The 25062-nt window shown below is 44.1% G+C and overlaps 1 long non-coding RNA gene across 1 annotated transcript in view; it reads left to right on the top strand.

Annotated features, from left to right (window-relative positions):
* The window catches only part of LOC142817346 (uncharacterized), a 79518-nt gene extending 54802 nt beyond the window's left edge, over window positions 1–24716 (top strand). Inside the window, exon 3 of the long non-coding RNA XR_012895186.1 lies at window positions 24488–24716. This is a non-coding gene — a long non-coding RNA (uncharacterized LOC142817346). The remainder of the gene's footprint in view (window positions 1–24487) is intronic.
* Window positions 24717–25062: the final 346 nt, after the last annotated feature.

The following is a 25062-nucleotide window of genomic DNA, read 5'->3' as shown; positions in this document are numbered from 1 at the left end:
GCCGCCCCTCCATCGCCGGGAATCTATCGTTGTGGCGCTACCTATGATCAAGATGCTTTCAAACGCGTCCCTTTAGGGGACACCCCAAACCCGCTCTTCTACCTTTCCAGTGATTAATGTTGCAGTGCAAAACCATGCTACGCTCCAGCAGCTTGCGAAAGGTGGCAGCCAGTTCATCCTAGATTACGATGACAACCGCTCACACTTTATTCTCGGCCGATCCCCTTAAGTGTGCGTGAGCCACAATAGAAGGTGAGCAAGATCTAAGCTAATCACAAGTTCACCAAGACAGTCTTTGGGAATGCCAATCGAGGAACCCTAGGTGTTGCAGTAGAATTGTGTTAGCTTTCTTTCTAGCTACAATAAAAGCTATGCGGGGTTTTGTTTTAGAAAACATGTTTTAGCTTTGTTCATGCGTGTACTAATTTTGTTGAAGAAGCTGTCACAGCTTAAAGTAACTGATGCTATGCTGTTCTCTTGTTTCGCACACATTCGTGTATGCGGGCAGAGTAGGCTCCCATAATTTTGAGCAATGGATCTTCACGTCCGCGAAGATCCATTGCTCAAAATGCCTTTAGAAGTACGCCTATAGAGTAAGAAGGATAACGTCCATTGGTTATAGGAATGCTGTGACATGGCACCTCTTCTTTATAGTTCATCACATTGCCTGTCCTTCAAGTATGACGCAGTAAGGTTAACCTCAATAGTTTTGTATGGCCATGGAATGACCGAGAAGCGTGTTCTACAACCTTTTTGTATATCGCATGCATCAGTGTTCCCTTAAAAATACACCAAGACCAGCTAGACAGAGAGAGAGAGAGAGAGAAACAACTTTTCCCCTTAGATGGCAGCTAAGAGTACTTGGGCCCTATAGCTGCATATTTGGCTTGCCTGATCACTTGTAGGGAATCCTGGATCATTAAGCAACGCAGCGCAGTCTGCCACTGCTGTGCTTTCAAATATTTGGTGCCTGGCCCCTTCACGAGGTGGGGACAAGCCTAAATAATGTGTTTGAGGTGCACTCACTGATTGCAGAGTTTACATTTGTCACAGTAGATATTTGGAGAGCTGTGAATAGAAAAAATTGGGTTTTGGAAGGTGCTTTCTTGTAATAGTTGTCATGCTGTCTCCTGCTGCTTATTTATTAAGGATTGTGGTGGAGGATAATGCTGCCTCCCTAGTTTTTGACCATGCACTCTCTCTCTACACCTGGGCTTCACGGGCGTGTTGAAATAAAAATTATTTGCCAAAAGACCATTTCAGAATTCATTATAATGACACATCGTTATGAGGTTCTTAGGATGTTAGGTTAAACGCAGTACGTCGCGTCCATTAGAACAACGTCCGTGAATAAATTTCGAGGATGCGTGCAGGTTTCAAACGACCACTTAGGAAAACACAAAAAGCCACATGCAGGCAAGCGCAAACAGTGAACAAAGGAAACACAAAAACTGGAGCTTATGAGTCTCTGATAAGCGTGATATCTTACGGAGAAGTCTGTCTAGACCTAGGCGGTCTCACCCACTGGAGATTCGAACGCTATGGACGATATAAGACGGCGTTGTACGGATACGAGGGAAGCATTCTGGCTTGAAGAGACCACCGCTGGGTAGCGGAGGTTGCCAAAGAGCCTAGAGTTTTCGTGAAGGAAGCGTAGGAAGCACATGACGTCAACGGCTACGTTGATACTGTCGCAATAACTCAACCACGTCGTAAAGTGCCTATAGCACCAGGGCCGTTAGGACATCCGCGTCGAACAACCAACACCGTCTCCCACAAACTCTTTCCTCTTTTGTCTTCCCTGGGTCTCGCCACTTTCGAGAATATTTGGGCATGCCCAAGCGTCTTCGTCATGATCTAAATAATGCTTTTTACGCGCACATAACACACCAGCCCATTAAATATTTTACGCACACATCCCACACATGCAGAGTGTAAAAAAAGCGTAGTTGCATGAAAGCAATTTTCGAATGCGTGGTTGGGTTTGTACAAGCTTCCATATTAAGGTGGAAGCCTTAGATATCTCATATTCGCGTACATCTATTCGCACCGTAGAACTTTGCCTGCTATGGCTCCCGATTCTCCCCTCCTCTCTCTGAGCAACCACAAGATAGTACCGTGGCGCATATTAAGAGTTGTCGCGCCACCATTATGGCGTCTGTCCCATGCACGCTTTTATTGCTCACGTATAGCTGAGAGTAAATAAAAAATAAAAGCAAAACAAACATGTCATAGGCAGTGTGATGCCAACAGGCTTTCCGTGAAGTCACAGAGGAATTGGCAAAGCACCCTTCAATATTTAGGCGCGAAGCTGCCAAAGTCGTAGGTCCGTCCCCCCTAACTCTTCGTGGTACTCAACTCAAGTTCGATGACTCGCTCGGAAGATGCGGATGGATGGATGAACAAACAAATAGATGGGCGGATGGACGGATGGATGGAAGGATCTATGGAAGGATGGATGTATGGACGGATGAAGGATTGGACGGACGGACCGATGGACAGACAGACAGATGACAAGATGGACGGATGGATGGGCGATTCGCGGTTTACCGATGAAACCTTTCGACGCTTCACCCCTCTCATCATTCACTCAGTGGATATGCTGCGATTTTTTTTTTCAATTGGCAAGAGCGGGCGAGTGAGCACGCTTCGGTGTACAATTTTTCTTGTTATATACAGTAAAACGCACTAGCCATGGCACAATCATGGGAAAACTGCAAAGGTTCTTTCAGTGGAGCTCGGAAAGATCAACTTCTTTTAAGGAATAGAGTGAATTGAGCGAGCTCCTGGTCGCACAGAAAATATGAAACGAAGCGAATACATTTAAGTAAATAACGATTCATGTTCTTATAATTATGAGATCTGCCAACTCATTTCTCATGTGAATCGCGTAATCACTTTTCAAAGTTTCGCTAAATATAGCTGCGTATAAAAATTAAACTCTTGTGCGCTGCGAACGCTTGTGCTGTCCCTTTGTGGTGATTTCGAACGTGGCATGGATGATCGAAGATCAGTTAAAAACACGAAAGAAAAGTGCAGGCTGACCCTACAGTGATCTTCTTCGAAATTTGTCAAGGCGATCGGACTGGGCTGCACTGACGAAAGCAGCTGCCGAGACTTTTCCGGATAGCAAAAACCAGCATGCGAATTCCGAAAGTGTTGCTAGAATTTTTTTTTTCAATTTTTGCGAGAGATCTTTTGAATAAAAAGATATTTTCTCTCATAGGCAATACTACAAACGGGATCTCTGTCTTCTTTGTGTAGAAGCATTGTTTTTTTGTATTAGTCAGAAGGTTTTTCTAGCCGTTAAGGAATGAAATTGCGTACCTGTGAATATTCACTGATCTGAGTCTTACACTTATCTAGACGTCTGTTTTAGTGCTTCACCTGCCAATCTAGCTAGGCGTGTAAGGTGTTACGCTAGGGAGCTGGAAAACGTTCCTTTGATTTCCGTTGACTTCTGAAGCACTTGGATGAAGCGAAAAGCGCAGAAAAAGCCGGGTCTAAAATCCGCACATCGCCACAGTTGTTGCGGATATTTTCACTATACGGTAAGGCTGATGGTCACATGTATTTTTTGATCGCACATAAAACTATTTTTTTAACTCATGAGTAATATTGATTCTTCAGAGAGCATAAATTGCACTTATATAACTAATTTACCTATGTCTCATTGGTTACCAAGTTTCGAACAAAGACGCCGAGCCTGCACGTAAGGCGCAGCACAGTTACCGCGAAATCTATAAGGGTGGCTTTTCAGAGCCTTTTTATAACACTTATTGGGTAACTACTGCAATGCTTAATACCCACTATGGCATTAATAATAACTTTTTTAGTAGTAGGCCGGCATTTGCTATGCTATTTTTCGTCATTATTCGAGAAGTGCGGTATCAGCTAAATACTTGCAAGGAATTTTGTGCCAATTGCTCATGCCGTGGCTGACGACGATGCGGAATTATGCCTGAAGTGGGTATGCGTCACAGTTAATAGCTGAACAAAAACAAGCTTATGTAATGGGTTGGAGCATTGGACGGCGCACTTGTTACGCTATTCGCACACTGCAACGACTTGTCGTCATTTCACTCTTTGAAAACGCTTTATAAGTCGTATTGACGTGCTTGCCCTCCCGACGTGAAGCCTCTCTAAGGCAAACAAGTCCCAAGCACCAGCATGGCTCCATGGTAGCTTACTGGGCTGGCACCCAGCTTACCTGGGTTCGAGCCGTACTGTGTCATTAGTGCAAGGTTTTTTTTTTCTAGTTTCTTGCGATGTGGTTACGGACACCGGTGGCGGCTGTGGTGGCGGACAACTACGGTGGCGCGTGACACGAGTTGTTACCTCATAGCAGCTTTCGCTGTAATAAGGTTCTCGAATACTGTTACTTTGCCCCACCGCGGTGGTCTAGTGGCTACTCGTGTCAGCAACCGAGTATTCTAGTACTCTGTTGTTGACCCGCAGGTCGCAGGATCGAATCCCGGCTGCAACGGCTGCATTTCCTATAGAGGCGGAAATGTTGTAGGCCCGTGTACTCAGATTTGGGTGCACGTTAAAGAACCCCAGGTAGTCGAAGTTTCCGGAGCCCTCCACTACGGCGCCTCTCATAATCATATGGTCACGCCCCACAAGACGCGCAGCGCACAAATGGCCATGCCTGACCAGCAAAGTGAGTGCGGCGTTAAAGCGGCTTCTCGAGACAATCGATTGATTTGAATGATATGTGGTGTTTAACGTCCCAAAACCACCGTGTGATTATGAGAGACGCCGTAGTGGAGATATCCGGAAATTTCGACCACCTGGGGTTCTTTAACGTGCACCCAAATCTGAGTACATGGGCCTACAACATTTCCGCCTCCATCGGAAATGCAGCCGCCACAACCGGGATTAGGTCCTGCGACCTGTGGGTCAGCAGCCGAGTACCTTAGCCACTAGACCACCGTGGCAGGGCATGGTTTTGGTATGGTAAACCCTACATATCAATGAATACTGTTACTTTGCCTTTAAAACTGGCACTCTATAACTAGGCAACGTTCAACCGCCTTCGCATTCTGGTGCTCATCTTAACCATGCCACGTGGAAAATGAAGTTTCTCCCCTAAATATTGGCCCCGTATCTGCATGTCAATCTGCAAATATCGTCGAAAGTAGATAGTCATGCGTGTGGAGAGAGGGAACGAAACATTTACTTGAGGTTCTGCACAAGAAAATCAGTGAATGGTATTCTGGAGGCACTGTGTTAGAGTGCCTCAAGCGTGCAGCGGAGGGGAACGAGCGCATCAAGACGCGTCACACGTGAGACATGAGCGCCATCTGGCAGTTTTCTTGGAAAACGAAGCACGCGGCTCTGATACGGGCGTGCATGCCCATCTCAGAGGTGATAAGGTGTAAAACGCAAGGTGACGTGTAGGTGCCACCACCGTGTCGTCTTACCAAAGCGTTGGAAACACTCGCCTTTTCAAGCAAGCGTTGCATGGTGAGCGCAGCGTGATAAATGCTATGGTCTTTAGAATTACATATGTATGCCTTTTCTAGTAAAAGACGCACATACAAAATATATACGTGTTGGTAGAGTGCCTCGCATATGCACAATAATTCCTTTAATAATTGATAATCGCACAAGTATGAACGCTGAACCTTGACCAACAGCGGTGGGCGCTGAGGATTCGGTGGGAAGTTCAGGGTATTGGCTAGCGCTGGTCAGAGTACCCGGTACTGTTAAGGGCGAACAAACAAACAAACGTGCACACAGACCAAAATATTTGCGTTGAAGGGCCCAAGAAAGACTACCGTCTTTAAAGGAAGTCTCTGCCATATCATAGGCCATTTAAAACTGTTCTGGAATGCCGACCGAAATAAGGGCCCGAAAAGTACCCGCTAAAGGGACGTTCTTACGCCCTTGAAACAAAATGAGCAGCTGTGCAGCGGCCATGTATAGTTGATCCTGTTCCTGAATAAAACAATTGACTATGCATGTGTGCTTTGTAACTAATTGTACTTTCAACCCACGTATTGTTACGCAATTCACATGTTTTGACTCATGGTGTGATGTTTCTACCACGGCACTATAGATGTTTTATGATGAACAACTACTTCAGAATAAAACGTTCATTCGCCATGTTCTATAACACCCATTTGTACTTTGGTACCCCCTCAATTGAGGTGACCAAAAAACTCCTTGATAGCATTCAACGTAAATTCATCCTCATCAGCCGCAAGAACCGCCACAACGTTCTACAAACACAAGCTCTGAAATCACTGAATAATGCACTTTTACATTCTTGGTATCGTATAGAATCTTTAAATTTATTTTATACAGGTATGAACTCATGTCATGGAATGTTAGGTTGTAAGGACATGAATTTTATGTAAGAAACTTCCACTCACCACTCCAACAAGTTTAACATGAGGCCTCTATTTGCTCGTACAAACACATTAAAATTTAGTTTTTACCACCTACATTACAGCTCTGAACTTTTCCGCTAGGCTGTGTTCATTCGCTGCCACTAAAATATTTCGCTTATGCAGCTACTAACCCCTTTCAATATAATATAAGTCCCTGTTTTTTTAATGTGCAAAGTTAGGTTTAATTACGTATTTCTTTTATGTACTTATGTTTATTTTGTTGTTTTCGCTCGAACGCTGTATTGCTCGAACGGTGTAGTGTTCGTGTGGGCTTTGAACTGGGAGCAATGCAGTCGAACTAATCTGTTTCAAAAAGTGAAACACGGACGGTTGGGTTTAACACATCTTTTCATACGCCAAGTCGTAGATATATTGTTTCTTTTTTCGCTACACAAGGGACCCTTTGTTACGTACAGTGTGCCAAATGAGACTGATGTGGGCTTTACTTGGATATGTGGTTAGCACGAATGACATGACCGGTGCTGTGCGCGGGTATTTTAAGGAGGTTATTCTAAGTGTACGGCCCTTATATGTTAGATTTTCCAATGAATATTTGTTTTCAGTGACTCGAAAGCAGTTGTACAAAGATGTATGTGATGTTGTTTTACCTGAACCCCTGTACCATGCCATGTACGCTGGAGGTGAAGGGAAAGATGTGTTTAAACGAGTGAAGAGAATGCAAGTGGCTCCTGCCGAGAAGTCTTTCTTTTTCAAGCTGCACACAGGTGCATTATCTGGCAAGACATTTGAAGCACACCGTTGTTTTTACTCCTCTTGGGAGACAAATTGCCTTATCTGTGAAAAACCGGAAACTATTGACCATGTTTTCTTACATTGTTGGGAGGGAGTATATTTTTGGAATCTACTTCAAAGAACGTTACACAGAGAATCACCTTTAAATTCATATGGTATAAGATTTCTGCCAATAGTGGACGAAGAGGGAATGCCTTTTGATTTGATTATGATATGTGGACTTCACTGTATATGGCGGACCCGTATGGCGGGTTTCTATCGCGATCAAGATGCGCGGCCTGCACGAATGTCTTTCCGTGAATGTATGGCCAAGTTTGTTGAACTGCAGAAAACTCAGGAGATTTTACCTGAGTGGTTTTCGAGGGCAGAGCATTTAGGGAATTTTAATTTCTGTCGGACTGTTACTGCTTGTTTTTGTTGTGCTTGTGGTTTACGTTAAGATACGTTGTGCCGCAGAGATCACAAACTGGATCTTCGCGTCACCAGAATTTAACAACACCCAATATACCGAGGACACTGGATCAAACTGAACGAAGAAGAAAAAACAGAAAATCAAGAACGTAAATGGAAACCTAGTCAGAAAACGTGAGACAGCACATAGGAAAGTTCTCATAAACTGTTCGAGCCTCTTGCGGTGGTTTTATTTGTTATTTTGTTTGTTTAGTCTTTTTTATTGACTGGAAGGAAGCCTCAAGACCCGAGGGCGTCGGCCAAGAGGGAACCATTAGAGCTTAACGGTCCAGCTACTGGCCAGAGTGCTTCGCCGCGACTGTGTTTTGCCGCTTTGCTGTTGATGACAACGGCATCCAGACTGCAGTGAAAGAACCTTTCAGCAGAGAAAACCAAGCCGGAAACCTCTGAATACACTGACTTCTGCTGACATGCTCTTGGAATTTTGTTCCACGACTCAGCTGCACAGAAGGTCTTTCACTGAACAGTGCATTTCTCTTACAGCCAACGCCTGTAATGGCATCACCGATGGGGAAAGTTCCAGCAAGTTGTATTTCAGGAAGCAGCTACTGGGAGTCATGTGGAAGCATTATTGGGTGCATGCAGCTTTTAAAAACAGAAACACCGAATATTGGCTTTTCGCCATGTTCTGGCATATGTTTTTCAATGCGTTGATTGCATTTTTGCTTTCTTTTCGGGTGTGTTGTTGCATGACCTGTAGCACAAAGTAGAAAAATACAACGAATTTGAGCTTTGTCCAGAAAAAAACAATATATTTCTTAATACCGGCAGCTTACATGAACTTCAACATTGCGTAAGATTTTAGTCCATGCCTGAGAGGCATTTTGATCAGCAGAGCATTTCATCCATGGCTAGTGTACTCAGATGATAATATGCGTGCCTTGTTCAGGAACTGTTTATCAGAAAGTTGAAAAATATCTGATCAATTCCAGACACATTATGTATACAAATAATATTTCCCCAAATTATGTTTGTGGGAGAACAAAATACACACAGATCTTGTAGCCAACCACTCTTTGAGCTGCTTCTAAGGTGTCGACGCTATGTAGATTCATTGAGTCACCTTAAGAAGTACTATTGTATGTTCAGTGTTTGTGTTGTTTTAGTATTGTTTGCTACAATTCAGCCTTGCATTTGGTATAAATTTGCGTTAAGAGCCTGGCAAAAGACAGCCTAACAATGAACCATCTATAAGGTACTGTTATAGTGGGCTTCGGGGTCCAATGTCAGTCTGCCAACCCAATTGCTGACAAGCTTTCGGTTTTTGAAGCTCGCCTACCCAGAGTAATTGCAAATCAGATCACCTTGCGTGCTTCAGCGGCGAAATTGGCTTCGGAGAAGAATCAGTAGAACTCCCAGTTTTTGCTCTAGGTGCGTGCCTCTCGAGGCCTGGCTCAAAAAGTCAAGCTCTGGAAACGGAACTGAGGTGAAGGTTGGCAAGAAAAGGAAGGAATTAGCCTGCCTTATCAAATAGTGCTTTTGAAGCGGAGAACTGAAAAGGCTGGCATCTGTTCAAAATAGACGCATCTCAGATCTTTGACTGAACCAGCGCCTTAATACTGCCACTCAGGAGCGTAGGTAAGCACGAAACCTCTCAGTTGGGCGTCACACGTCTCGACAAGTCTACTGAAGAAGGGCGTCGTGTACGATGGGCAGCTATAGGTGTTTGGTCTATAAATTTGGAACCGACGAAGTAGGCAAGAATCACAAAGAAAATAACGAAGAGGAACGTCGCTTAGAGAAAAAAAAAGTAGTTTACAATGTTGTTCGGAGCCTGTTTACTTCTAGGATTAGCCGGACCAATAGCTTTCCTTAAATTTTTTGCCTTATTCATCAAGTACTTCACGTATCGAAAATGCTGCGTTGTACACCAGAACTGCAGTTCAACAGCACAAAATAATGAAGGTTCCTGATCTATGGACATATTTTGTTTCCTTTTCTGTTACTTTTCGGGAAAAAAATAATTCGTCAGTAAAGTTTATTTGTGACACGTCAAATTTTTGTATAATATTTTAGCACCGTTTTCTACTTTTTGAAATGTTTTCATGTGTATGCGCATTCGCAAAGCTATCTCAGATTTATTTTGAAGAAAGCGCAAGGTATACTTCCAGCTTGTGTTTATTGTTGTCTTTATTTCAGACAAATGTATGTCTCGGATACAAGGGCAAAAGGCAGATGTCCTCTGCCTGATGGGACCCAAGTACCCGAAAGCACGACTCAGAGCATACAATATAAAAATACAATATAACACAGTAATAATGCATGCGTAACATTGTCCCTCGTCCCTCTGTTTGCGCTAAATGGGAATGTGAATTATTGGTTTGATCAAGCTAAACCGCTACTTCCTTGATAGGAGAATAACCCTCGGTTGTATATGCCAGCTTTGTGATGTGAGCATTGTGCTTTCTCAGCATTTTGAATGGTATTCATAATATTGCCTTCTATGATATCTTCAACAACATACACTATGTGTTAAAACTAATCTTTAAGTGCAGAATAAAATACTTGAAGTGTTCATTCAAGACGCCGAAGAACGAAGCACAATGCAAAACCCTTCTAGCGGCTTTTTTGACGCAGCCAACCACCCGTCACTTTCTAAGTCTGGAATGCTCCCAAGCCTCCTTAAAGTCTCTTTTATCTCTCGCGTTCTAAATGCCGTCATGGCGTTACATTGTTTTCGCCTCACCTGCTGGTTCAAGCGTAACTCCAGCTCATGGTGCGCCAGCCTTTCCACTTCTCGCCTCTTTCCCAACTGAGTGAAGACCTTTATCCAGCGTCTCGCTTCCATTCACTCCACTCAACAAGAAGGCTGCACGCACGAAACCACAAACTTGGAAAAAGAAAGAATGGCATGTAATACAGGCAATCCTGGCACAGGAGTTTCGCGTAGGAATTTGCAAAGCAGAGTTGATGACTCGAGACGAATAGCTACCACCCTAACATGTGCGTAGTTTCTTCTTTTTCTTCCGCAGCGTTTGGTGTCAATGTGCGTGATAACCAGCTGACAAGGTGCAAAAGAAGCACCAGTCTGTGAGGAGAATACATAGTACGGTAATTTTTGTATGAAGATTTAGAAGGAAACGGTACATACTGGTTTAAAAAAGGGAACAAACGTGAATTGTTTTAACGTTCTCAAAAACACAAATACACTAATATACAGCTATACCAAAGACTACGAACGGGCTTGGCAAGCAATAAAAAATCGCCAGAGCTGTCATTTCTTCAGCAACTTTTATCACCTCGGGCGGGCGACAAACTACGAAGATTATTCTTTGCTTGGTGGTTGTTCAATTTGTGCTCTTTTTTCGTAATGATACCTTCATTTGATTTCATCATATCAAAGCTGAATGTAAGGTGAGCTGTTTTTGGTGCAAGCTTCTCATGCGCTAAAACGTTTGTGCAAGCTTTTCATGCGCTAAAAAAATCGACGAACAAGAGAGCACATATGAGCGAGTTGCATTCTTCGTTTCTTGATATTTTGCTCGTGTATCGCTGTCACCCCCGTTAAGATCTCAGATCGAAATGTTCAGTGGGCAGTTGCAGTAAACATTGTATAGGATAGTTTGAAGCGGCATCAATATGGGCATTATTGTTGGTTTCCGTTTTGCACGGTAGATAAATGCGCCACGAAGAGAAGGCAGGCAAGCAATTGAGAAGGTGATGCGCGCAGAGCCCCATTACGCAAGCGCGATCTACTCTTGATGTTCAAGCTAAAGAATGCTGCAAGTTTTGACCATGTGGCTTTCTATAAAGTGCACTGACATCGCACTCTACACCGGCCTCTGGCATTTTGGATCCATCAAAATGTGACCGCTGAGGCGCGGTTTTCGCGACTTTCGTTGGAGCGGCCAAATAACGGAAACGCAAAACAAGCATGGTGCGCAGCAGGGCAATTGTGCAGATGATAACCTTGAAGGCGTTATCAGATTGTCGGTGGCATATGGGAAAATCGCATCACTTGAGGTGTTACCTCAGAAGACAAGGAGTTATGAGGGTATCCAAGGAGGATGTAACGAGGTGGTACAGTCTTGCCACTTGATATGCTGGAGTTCTACCTTATTATTCCCGATCTCACCTACGTGGATCTTTCAATATCGGTAGCCACACCTACGCAAATTTGTCATCTAGTTCCTTATTTGGAACGACAGACCTTCGGCGCTTCTTGAAGAATAATAACCAGGAGAGACTAAAAAATGCCACCATTCCTTACACCTTTCGAAACCTTGCCCTATGCAGATCCCAGGAAACATTTAATAACAAGGTACTCGCAATCGCAACTGCTACCTTTCATATAAATCAGAAATGGCAGACTAATGCTGGCCGAAAAAGGGTATAAGACACCCCTATACCCTGTTTATGTATCTTTTGCCATTCTTCATGCATGGCCATTCACTTCCCTGCCCTAAAAAACAACGCAACTTTACTAATTGTTTATTTCTAAATGCTACAGAAGAACATCACAAAGAACCCTCGTCAGCTTGTCTCAATAACCCAATTAAGAATAAGTAGCGGCGTCGCACGCGTGATTTATTGTGCGCTTATCACCCCACCACAAGTTCCCCTATTAGTGACCTTTGGTTCTCTCTTTACATAATCTTAATAAGAGAATCTACCTACCTACCTACCTGCCTACCTACCTACCTACCTACCTACCTATCTATCTATCTATCATCTATCATCTATCTATCTATCTATCATGTATCTATCTATCTATCTACCTATCTATCTATTTATCTATCTATCTATCTATCTATCTATCTATCTATCTATCTTTCTATCTATCTATGTTCTCATAGTGACCTACTTTATATGAATGCCTATACGCATATAGCCACACGCAGTGCAACTGCCAAAAACAAGGCGAAACGAAAAGCTGTGGTAGAATTCAAACTTTTCACCAACAATACTGCCTCGCTATTCTCAGACTTTCCAACGCTAGCGCACGTGCTTTTAAACCAAGTTTTGCTGACCCGAAGTCTAATTTCTTCCGTTTAGCTTGTCATATAAGGTTCTACTTGTTTCAATCGAACTTCGGCTCTACGATATTTCACTCGGGGAGGTAAGAATAGCAAGACAGATAAGCGAGGACTGAAATATTCGCCACGAAACGAAAATCTGGAGACCGCGCCGCTACAAATAAACCAAGGCTTCTGCAGGCAACAATTTGAAGATGGTCGACAAAATAAAAGAAAGAAAGTGAGCAACCCCTTGGCGCAGCGCTGCGGGAGTTCGAAATGTGAGAGTGAAGAAAACTCTACACGCTCAATCTGCTCTTGACATGCCGTGAAATAGATCTCCATTGCTTACAATTGCACACTTTTTAAGCACGTACCCACGCCCGCAAGCCTACTCGCATGTACGAATAGGCAAAGCAACGCCGACACATATACAGGTACACCACACAAAAAATGCACTACCTAAAGTGATGTGTTACTTCCACCCCACATATATGTTGGTTTTGAGTACTTTTGGTGGTACTTCAGCTTCTACGTTATTCTGTTTTTCACTCTTACAGTCGTACCGACACTTAACTATGCGAGACAATGTCCCCAATATGCAGTTACAGGCGATGCGCCCAATTACGCTATCACGTTCTACTCCTGAAGGCAAAGCTCAAGTGGCCGTCAAGTTTTGGTTGGGGACAAAACGAAGACCCAAGCTCAAATTTTAGAAACAAAGCTCCGTGGGGCGTAGCCTTGTTTTCGTTCACCACTGTCACGTTGAGATTCGTGGAATTGAGGCACAACTAATAGTGTTTAATGACAGACTGATATCAATACTATTGGGACAAAATATTATTTTACTCATGAAAGCAACTACTCTTGATACTAGTCGGTGAGTTCAAAACATAGTCTTTATGGACGTTAGCAGCGAGCTTTGTCATCGACTCTGTCACTTTTTGTCTCTCCATTCACATGGGGCAACGCTCGGGCAACATATGTGAAACCCACAAAAAGGTTTACCTGTACGCTAATATCATTCACAAGTGTGGCAGAACATAAAACGGCTCCTAGCAGAAACTACATATACAATTTGGTGACTTCAAAGTACAGTAATTTTATGAACCTCAAGGCCTAATTTTGTAAACTTGTCACCATTCACTTCAAGAAAAGTGTGAATATTTTGTTCCTATTGTTTTTTCTGCCCGTGGCTGGTTTTAGAGGAACTTTGAATAGAAATGTATGATTAAAAATGGGCAAATAGGCGTGGAAGAATGTTGAAAGTCGCCTGCGAAGGGCATGGTTAACCTCATTAGACAGCGTATAAGGAAAGGCTGGTAGTGATTCAACAGTACACGTATGCATAAAATAGACATAGCAACTTCATTGCACCTACCTGCTAACAATATGCCTATAGTGTGGGGATTGTCTATTCTACACGCAAATGGCACATAGCTGATGAATCGCACGCCACGCTCAATATTTTACAGTTAGCAATACAGGCAGCAAAATTTCTCGATTACCGTTTTTTATATCGATACACTTTCCCGATTGCTACGTTTCAGAAGAAAGCTGAGTCTCAAAAATAATAACAGAGTGAAAAATGGTTTCACATTCTTGTGCAACCCAACGTAGAATATAATTGCTTTAATTTATTACCACTCCATAACTCGGCATCTGTCGACAGCATACTAAAATAAATCTGGCATAAATTTCTGTGATCTCTCTAGGAAAGTTATCAGAAATAAATTTGTTACTTTAAAGAACTATTATATTTTTCCTAAGAACATAGCGGGGGCTTCAACAACAGCCACAAAAAAACAAACGCATGTAGCACAACGCTTCGTTGTAGGTGTATATTTTCATCATGCCTAAACTAAAGCAGGCAGTCTAGTAGAGGCTGCTATGATGCAAGGCGAATAGCTGTTTTTTTTTTAAATCAGCAAGTCTGAACTTGAACCAAAAGAGATAACTATAGCCGGCGACAAGCCAAGAAAGAAAGTGTTAACTATACTATTACCCATTTGTGTTACGCGCATTCGAAGAGACCTTCATTTTGCTATGTTGTAACTGTTAGGAATAACCAATCAAACATTAAACTCTTGTCCACACGTACACAGCGTCAACCTCGTCTATCGTCATTCGATGCAGGTGTTAGTGATTGTCTTGCGTTTGACGTGCACCGAAACCGCAGCAATTTAGGGTGATTTGCAAAGCTTTATTGTTTTCTGTTTCTACAGCGTGAAAGGCCCTAGAGGCGTTGATACGAACATTGTGCAAGGCGGCTCTCGGGCTACCACTTGGAACGTCCGCAGAACGTCTCGAAGCCATTGGTATACACAATCATTATGAGGAGTTACGCGCAGAGGTGCTAATTTCTCAATGGGAGAGGCTTAACTCAACCACTACTGGGAGGAAATTGCTACGCCGTGTAGGTTACCCAGCTCGTCCTCAGTATGTGGGAGAGGAACTGGAGTCCATGGCTAAACAGCTACGTGAAAAGATTCTGGTATCCCCTATTCCAAAAAAACATGAGACCCCGATAACACAAAGGTCGTAGGAGTGTACGAGCTCGTCAGTTACAGCGGCAATTCGGGAACAATCCGGACACGGTGTACACAGATGTCGCCCTATGCGGCACGAACAAGCTAGCGCTCGCAGTCGTAGGAGCGTCACCGAGTCAAGGCCTTCTGACTTGCGCCACGGCATGAGCCGCGTCCACGAATAATGCTGAGGCTTTAGATATCGCGCTTGCTATTAAAGCTAAGATAATTCTGGGATGACGTCCCTAGTTCTCACCGATTCCATGGTCGCATGTAGACTCTTTTTCACGGGCATACTACCACAAAACACAATTCGCCTATTAGGACCGGACCTAACGCAGGACCATGCTATCATCTGATGCCCGGGTCACGCAGGACTCAATGACAATGAGAGAGCGGACGGCGCAGCTCATGCTTTAACCAACCGAGCGGCCTACCACTCTGACGACAGCCCCTTTTTACCGCGAGATATCCTTGAAAATGAACGGTTTGAGCGACGAAGGAACAGTGTACCACACACAGCTTTACCCGGCCGGATTTCTGATGACTGGTGCAGTATACAAACACATATCCAAATATTTCGTTGAAGAATGCCATTCACCCTGCGATGTACAGCGATAGTTGTCCGTGGTGCGGAGGCAAGCCCACTCTTACCCACATGACGTGGGATTGTCGGAAAAGACCAATCGAAATTAACTCACCGCAAATAGCCAGCAAATTTTCCGCAACGGAGTAGTGGGAGACTTTGCTCGCCAGCGAGGATCTGGGAGTGTAACTAGCGTTCCTCGACCAGGCGCAGCGAGCCGCTAAAGCCAGTGGAGCCCTGGAATAGGGACCCCACCCACATGTTCCCCGTATCTTTTTTTCCTTGTTTTTTAAATAAGCGTTTTAATATATATATATATATATATATATATATATATATATATATATATATATCAGCCTGAAGTAGCAGAGTGGCGGCGGATGCAATAAACGGAAGGACGATGTGGCTTTGTGGGTGAACCCATATTTATTCTTACACAGGCACCGACAAACGAACGGTCGTATATGAACGATTCATTACTCCACCAACGTGGTCGTGCTTGAATTATAGTGGAAAAAAAATTTCTTGTCCGCATAGTAGTGAAAACATATTAATTAGCGCAATTCATCTATCGATAAATTGATGTTCTACTATTTATTGTACCATGAAAGCACGCCTACAATCACTAGTAATGGCTATAATTGACATTGATGGCTAGAACAGTCATCGCTGCTCTACCGAAAATTATTTCGGCTAATTTTGTTGCACGGAAACCAGAAAATCAATATTCCAGAGAGAAATCGATTTTATGCGTAACAGCGTTTGTGTTTAGAAAGAACACCTTCGTGCACTTTTATTTTTCTTGGTTATGACATCTGCCTTCATTTACTTGAAAAAATGAAATCGGTGATTCTTTTCGTAGAGTGCGAGCTGCTGCCGACACAATGCAAAATTGTATTGTAATTTGATATGGTGTAAAGTGCCACGTCAACAAATACAGTTGATCCTTATGAACATCCTGCATTCCGCAGCTATACCAGCAATCTGTTCAAATACACTCCCTAGTATGTGGAACATGAGCAGCGCCCTACTGTTTTCTATGACTCTGGGTGCTATCGACAGTTTCATGAAGAGGGGCCTTCCTGACCACTCAAGTGTAATTAAGTCGGCAGGCGTTGTTCGCGATGCATTCTACCCTTGCCTGCAGTGGTGGCCGAAATGAGCAGAACTGCCGGCCATTCATGCGCTACTCTACTTGTGCCCTACTCTGAGCTCGTTCGCAAGAGTATCGCCCTCGGGGGAAGAGGTGCTTTATTGAACTGCGCTTGCGTGAAGCGGCGGTCATCATGACCGAAGCTTCAGCGGCACCAGTCAGACTGTTTTGCGAGCACTGCACTTACGCTCCACCTTGTATTGACCGCTAACGCCGCACCAGCTGCCATGTCTCGTAGAATGCGAACTAAGGGAAAAAGTAAGCTTGGTTGAAACCTCAGAAATCTACAATTAACCATGATGGTGCTCTCGAAAGGCATAAAATCCTGATGGATGCAGCGATGGGGAGCCGAGAACACGCCAATGGTTTCGCGCTTGAATGATGTAGTATGAAAGTTGGGCAACCAGTTTCTTTTTTTCTCACTTAGAAGTCAGTAGAATAGGAGGCGTCGCGCTTTCTTTTTCATGATTTTCAGTGAACGGGTTGTAAGCTGTATTTACGTCTCTTCCCGCAATTGTTTTCCTACTCCTCTTTCTCACTTTTTTTCCACTACCTCCGTGATTACATTTTGTTTTGGTAGCAAAATAAGCATTTTTAATCATCATATTTTAATTTAATATTTTTTTGGTAAACACCCACGATGCAAAATGACGGCACAGAAATAGCAGCGGTTGTTATTATAATACAAGAGTAAGGACACCATCACCCACACAATAAAATGAAACGCGCAAGAAGTAACGCTGCTTTTAGCATACGGTAATGCATTTGTATTAACACCACGACATTACACTGACGTAGCAGTAGTTAGGCAACTAACGAACGTGAATTTTGGAGAAAGTGCTTGAAGGTGAGTTTTTTCGCAAGGTTTACAGGCGTTTTTGAAGACAAAGTGCCTTTCTGGACGGATAATTGTTAAAGAATTCGAGTTAAGGGTATGGCAGTAAGAAAATACTACAGTGTAGACTTATATCCTATTACCACGATGGTTAATACATTGGCATACAGAACCCGGCCATGAATTTAACAAGGCTGCAACGAAACTGCCGGAGTTAAAAATATATGTAGGATGAAAAGTTGCGACACCAATTCGTGCAAGTCAAACTACCTAATTCAGCCCTAACGCACAGAAAACATTTCGTAATCAATAGTTTCTCTTATTTTTCATGCCTATACTGCACACATTGTATCTCCTGCTTATGTTGTACGGATAATGACGCTTCTCAGTTGCACCCTTTGTAGAAAACCGGATGAAAATACTTGGTTGACCTCCTGGTCTTCCTCTTCTCTCTTCAGCGGCAGCAGGTGCCTTTCTGAGTCGAAGAAGTAGCCGTACCGAAGGAGCACCTCGACTCGTATGACAGGGTCAACAAACACGTGGTGGCTTATATTTATCACTTTAATGCATAAGTTCTTCCACCTCTTTCTCGGGGCACGGCTTTTTTCAGCGTATGGACAGCACAAGAGAACAGAATCAAAGACGTGTGCCAGGTAGAGATATACTCCAAAATAAATAACAAAATATGAACAAGTTCACCTATTTCAAGTATTCTCTGATGCCAAGTGGAGGCGCGTCCAGTAGTATGTTCCATTGGCCTCGCCGTGCCCCTTCTTGAAACACCTTGCACAGCTCCTGACCAGAAGCTCACTGTAGTAGTCAGAACGTGACGTCACTCGTAAACGAGAAGAGCAGCACTTCTCGGAGAAGCTGCGCTACTTCAGCCAGCATACACTTCACCTGCAGACAGAGGCACGAGCAAGCTGCAAAATTTTCTACAAATACGACCCAGATTTGCTATCATTGCTGAGTGTGCTGTGCTGTTGTGAGCCTACACGTCTCTTACTTCACATCTCTTTCTTACGTTGCCTCTACCGCCAGTTTGCCATTTATATATTGCAGGGTAGGTATTGACAAGCGACTTGGTTAGCCTAAAAACGTTTCTTATTTCTTATTCTATCCTTGCCCACTGAATACACCCAATGTTGGTGAAAGCTCATTTTGTAAGAGGCATAGCAAAAGCAGCAACCAATCTCCCTCTGATGAAAAATACATGCGAAAAAAACGAACATACTCATAAATATGAAAGATCTAGAAGCTGTACGTCATCGCAAGTGTTTTTTTTATAAGATATAGGTGGCAGAGTTCTTGAACACCGGAATGATTTTTTTTTACCAACATTATGATCCATGTCAGAGAAGCAAGCATCAATCTCTCAAGGGAGAAAGAAGCGAAACCAGAACTGTTCAATAAACTGTAGTGTCATTATAACAGAGGTATTATGCGAACCACAAAAGTAAAGAAAGGAATTGAAGAATTGATAGATTCTCGAAGCATTATCATGACAGTCATGTCGTGGTAGCGAAAGAGTGTTAGCATATAATTTGAGCATGTTTTTTTTTAATTATGGCGAATATTACAACTAAATAGCAACAGCGAAAGTAACATAACGGTCATCTAGCTGGTCATCATCTAAATAGAAAAATTTCGCTTACACGAAACCGTATTTCTTATCCTGCTAGTACGACAGCCAAGTAAACTGCAATGCGACACGACAGAAGCTTTTGCATCATTATGTTCAGCAACCGCACCTGCAACGTATCCTCATGCTCTTGTCAAATGTTACACCGAGTAATAGTACATTTTTGGTTCCAATATACGCCTTTCAGCTGAGATGCTACTGAGATGCATGCCAGATGTGTTATTTCGAAAATATGTCGATCGTGCTTTCTGATGAAGGGAAACATGATACCTCCAACTGAAAGAAAATTGGCAGATCTTACGTATTATGGAAACTTGTGCTATGTAAAGCTTGCAGAAGAATGGGCAGTGCGGTGTAATTTTTTTATTAGGCGGAAAATTACGAAATAACGCTACTGATACGTAAAAATGTACGCGCAAACAAATTATTCTTTATTGAAGCATTTTTGCTTGAAAAAGCAACACGCTACTCTAAATAAAGCCAGCTGCAAGCTTAGCACCGAGAGAGTCTTTTGTTCATTTGTCAAGTGTATTAACGCCTGTTTCATTTGGAACACTGGAGATATGGATAGCGTATTATAAGCCATTATTGTCTGTAATGACTTCGGTATATTCTACAAATTTGGGGAAGTGTTCTTCAGATAAGTTACCAGTTTTCGTCTCGTAGCAAGACCCTCCGAGCGAGCAAACGTTCTGAACGCGCTTCACATAGCATCCACGTTTTCTGTGCCGTTCTAGTAGGTTTTCTTAAACTGGACATTTGACAACAGCGGGGAAGTGGTACGTGTCCTAACGGCACTAAGTTGTCACCTTGACCAGCTTTCAATGTGGAACTGCAAGATTTTGACGGCCAAATTGCCACCGTTGGCTGTCGGAGCAGTGCCATTGTTCCGTGGCTTTCAGAACAACGTTTTTGAGTAAACTTTGATCATCAACTCGCTCAGCATGCACTCTGCATGCCTGGCTGAAAAATCACAAATGAATGGTAGCCATCAACCACCTTCGACATGCCGCCAAGGCGTGGCTTGCCTAGGAAGGGATTAGGCAAGGATCCTGGAAAGGGGGGTGAGTGAGACTGGCGAGTAGCTTTTGGCAACTTTTCGGCTAAGTTTCTACCGAACTTTTATGACCGCCTTTTAGACCTCGTGGTGGATCATCATGCCCTGTGTTGGATCTCGTCGCTGAAAGATCCGTGGGGATGACTCGGTCGCTTGGCGCTACGGCTGCAAGAGTACGACATTTGTCTTGTCTACCGATCAGGCCGTAGGCACTATAACGTGGACGCTCATTCGCGTTCACCTCTAGCATCCGCCAGCTTCACCGTCAATTTCTATGTCACCAGTCGACGTCACCGGCATGTCACTGGAGCAACGCAACGATACGGATGTATGCCACCTGCTTGAGTTTCTGGCATATCCATCAGCTTACTACGCTTCCACAACTATACGTCGTCAAAAGCCTCATTTCGCCACTGGAGATGGTTTCTTCTATCGGCGCAATTACGCACATGATGGTCTGAGGTGGCTATTTTTGATATCTCGCCACAAGTGCACGCAAATGTACGCTGCTTTTCACACCGACCCACAAAGCGCCTACGCTGTTGTTCTAAAGACGTATACAACCACCAGCGCAAGAGATACTATTGGCACGGAAAGTCTCCATATATGCAAGTACATCTGCGCTTGTATTGCCTGTCAGCGACGAAAAGCTTCCCCTCAACGAGGCGCCGGTACGCTTCCACCTCTCTTGCGTCCCGGCGTGACCATGTGACCACGTCAGCAAAGATTTATACGGCCCGCTTCCATCAACCCCTTCTGAAAATTGATGGATCGTCGTTGGCGTAGACGACCTTATGTGTTATGCAGAAACAGCAGCTTTATTCACAGCAATAGCCAGAGAAGTTGCGTTTTTCACCCTGCACAACTTCATCTTGCGTGGATGCGCTCCTCGCGAGCTTTTAAGCGACAGAGGACGTGTTTTCTATCCGAAGCCATCGAAGCATTGCCCGTTCGGTATAACATTGTTCACCGCAAGATGACTGTATATCAACCGCAAACGAACAGCCCAACCGAATGATTTAGCTGCACTCTCGGTTGTATGCTGACGATGTACACTGAATTTGACCAGGTAAACTGGGACGCCGTGCTTCCTTTCGTCACGTATGCGTACAACACTGCAACACAAGTGGCCTCAGGATCTTCGCAGTTTTTTTGCATGGACGTGAGCCCTAACGCACGCTAGACACCATCCTTCCTTACCCACCTAACGCCTGTGAATACATTGGCATTTCTAACATCGCCAGGTACTTTCAAGACTGTAGACAGTTGTTCCATTCCTTTACTAGCGAAGACCGAGGATGCCAGAAGCTTAAGTAGTACGATGGCTGACCTCACGCTACTTTCAAAACGGATGTCTTCGCTTGGCTCCGGGTCCTAGCTAATACTCCTGGCCAGTCCTACAATTTATTGGCCTGTTATCGCGACTCCTACCACACTGTTGCTCCGACTATCCCGTCAATTACGAGGTCTAGCCCTTGAAACTATCTGACGACATGCGTCGACTTGGCCGAGGAATCGTCCACGTATCTCGCATCAAGCCTTATTATTACTCGGCTATACCAACGCCTCAAGTCGCCAAGATGGCTCCTAGCTCTATAACACGGGGCCAAATGTAGTGAAAAAAAAAGACAACGACGAATCACGTGACCGAGAAAGCAAGCACCAGTGTAAGTAGCAGCACCAGGCGCAAGCTCGCAATTGCTCAGATTCCGGAGGTTGACGCCCGCCGCACTTCGGCGCTCTACTTCAAATGTCTATTCAGGTTACCTGACGCCCAGTGTCAGAAAAACTCATAAAATTTCTTACAACTTTCCTCTTGACCAATACTTTCGCCTTAGCTGCGAGGAACACAACATTGATCGTGCAACGTAGGTGTTCCCGAACCTGCTTTTCATTGGAGGTCGAGCTCTCACGGCGCACTTCCTAGATGGCCCGTCGGTGTCCTCTAGCCTCACAACGGGGAGCTTCTGTCAATGGCCTACAGAAGACGTTGGAAGCGCGGGCTGCGCTAAGCTACTCGTCTCCGACTCTGCGCTTGGATCCGACAATAAAAGATCACTTGGGAAGACCAAAACCACTCCTCATACAGCGCAGTTCGAGGAGCCGGGCTCAGATTCATTATCGCTAGAGCACGCACAGACGCCAGTTGCTGTCTTGCTTGACACCTCAACAGTGAAGGCGCCAGGCGAGCACAAGGCCTTCATTTTGTGCTCCGTGACGAATTTTGTGAGAGATGACGTAGGCGCTAAATATATCTGTACCAGTACGGCCGCGGTGCAGACAGCTACCCCGACCAGGAGCAGGGTTATTCACCAATTATTTAGAATTTGGTAATGCTTCCTGAGATCTCTACCACTTTTGTGCAGATCCAAGCAGCCCTCGTGCCGTGCGAGTTTTTCACGAAGGTACCGGAAGACCTCATGGCATTCACCACTGTGCTCGCAAACTCACTGGAGCCACTTCTGCTGCTTCGAGGGCGTCGCTTGATAAAAAGCACACTCAATAACAAGAGACCGAGCGGCAAGCTGGTCCGGCATCAGTATAATGAAGTTGTCCCGTCCATAATATTCGAGCCTGTTTACAGGACGTCTACTACCCCCAAAGAAGCCAGAAGTGGAACGCCCAGACAAGGCACCTGGTGTGATTTCCCGGAGGCCCTACGTCAACGTTCTTCACGCGTGCGATGTCCGCCGCTGATTCCGCAGCTCCGCCGTAGCTGCCCAACAGATGCACGTTAGGCAACTTCCCACGAAAACATCCTATGTCTCCGATACCAACCACAGTGCTGCAGCGAGAGTCGACTTCCAGGTCTTCTGCATAATTCTCAATCACAGCGATGCAGACAGTGTCGCCCTTGCATACCCGCAGTGCCATCTTTACCGACGCCACTCTCGATGAACCGAGCTTGAGCATAGCGTCCTACAAACCCTTGAACCTTCAAGCCAATCACTGCACATGCAGAATGAACTACGCGATGCCTACAAAATCAGCGTTTTTGAGGACTTGAAGGACATATATAATGCAAATACAGAAGATTTCACAGCTTTAAGCATCCGTAAATATTCGCTGCACAAAATGGAGAATTGTATTGACGCTAGATGTACCTGTACAACGGGTCACAAGGGTACTCAAAGCGGAGGTAACGAGGTCATCAGTCTTGCCACCTGATAAGCTGTAGTTCTACCTTAATATCCCCAATCTCTCCTACGTGAATCTCTCTCTCTCCGTAGCCAACTCAACGCAAATTTGTCACCCAGTTCTAAATTTTAAATGGTACGCCTTCTGCCCTTCTTCAAGTATATTTACCGGGAGAAACTCGACGATACCGCTCCTTTGTGTATCTTTCAGAACATTGGGCTCAGCAGATTCCAGAAAACATTCACTGAAAAGGTTCTTGCAACCTCAGGCACTACTCCTCCTGTAATTCAGAAATAGCAGACTGCTCTGAAAAAAAGTGGTACAATACACCTCTATTCCTTCCTGGTGTACCTTTCGAAGCTGTTCATGCATGGCCATTCACTTCTCTGCCCTAGAAAAAACGACGCCATTTTTCTATGGTAATGTATTTGTAAATGGTACAAAAGGACATCACAGAAAACATCGCCTGCTTGTCACATTAACCCACTTCGGAATAGGTAGTGGCTTGGCGCGCATGATTTAGTGTGTGCCTATTACCTCTTCTCCAGTCTCCCCATCAGTGACCTTCGGTCCTCCCTTTCTCTAATAAGAGAATCTATCTATCTATCTATCTCTATCTGTCTATCTATCTATCTATCTATCTATCTATCTATCTATCTATCTATCTATCTATCTATCTATCTATATCTATCTATCTATCTATCTTCTCGTAGTGACCTACTTTAAATTAAAGCCTACATGTAATATAGCCATGTGCAATGCAACTGCCAAAATCAAGGAGAAGCGAAAAGTATAATACATTTCAAACTTCTCACCAACAATACTGCCTCGGTATTTTTAGACTTTTCAACGCTAGCACATATGCTTGAAGAGCAAGTTCTGCTGGCCCAGTCTAGTTCTTTTTGTTTAGCTTCTCATATAAGGTTCTACTTATTTCAATCGAAATTCAGCTCTGCGATATTTTATTCCAGATGGTAAAAATAGCACGAGAGATAAGCAAGAAACACACGCCGCCCAATGAAAATCTGGAGACCACGCCGCAATGAGGAAACCAAGCCTTCAGCAGACAGCAATCCAAAGACGGCTGACAGAAGAAAAGGAAAAATTGAGCAACCCCTTGGTGCAGCGCTGCCGGAGTTCAAAATGTGAGAGTGAATAACAAACGCTGGGCGCGCCGTCTGCGCTTGACATGTCGTATAATAGCTCTCCATTCCTTACAGTCGCACACCTTTTAAGCTACGTGCCCGTGCGCGCAAGCCTACTTGCATGTACGAATAAGCAAACCAATGCCCACACATGTACAAAGGCGCGTCTAAAACAAGACACAACTTAAAGTGATTAGTTACTTCCACCCAAAATCTATCTTGCTTTGAAGTAGTTTTGGTGGTACTTCAACTCCATCATAAATGTGTTTTTCACTCTTCCGATCAAAGAGGCCCTGAACTATGTGAGCAAAGCACACAATATACAGTTACAGGCAAAGCGACCGATTATGCTATCATGTTCAGCTCTTGAAGGTGAAGCTTCAGCGTTCGTCAAGATTTTG

Source organism: Rhipicephalus microplus, chromosome 5 (assembly GCF_043290135.1).
Source record: "Rhipicephalus microplus isolate Deutch F79 chromosome 5, USDA_Rmic, whole genome shotgun sequence".
Classification (NCBI taxonomy): Eukaryota; Metazoa; Arthropoda; class Arachnida; order Ixodida; family Ixodidae; genus Rhipicephalus; species Rhipicephalus microplus.
Note: the sequence above shows the minus strand (reverse complement) of the source record. Positions and strands in the feature narration are given on the sequence as shown.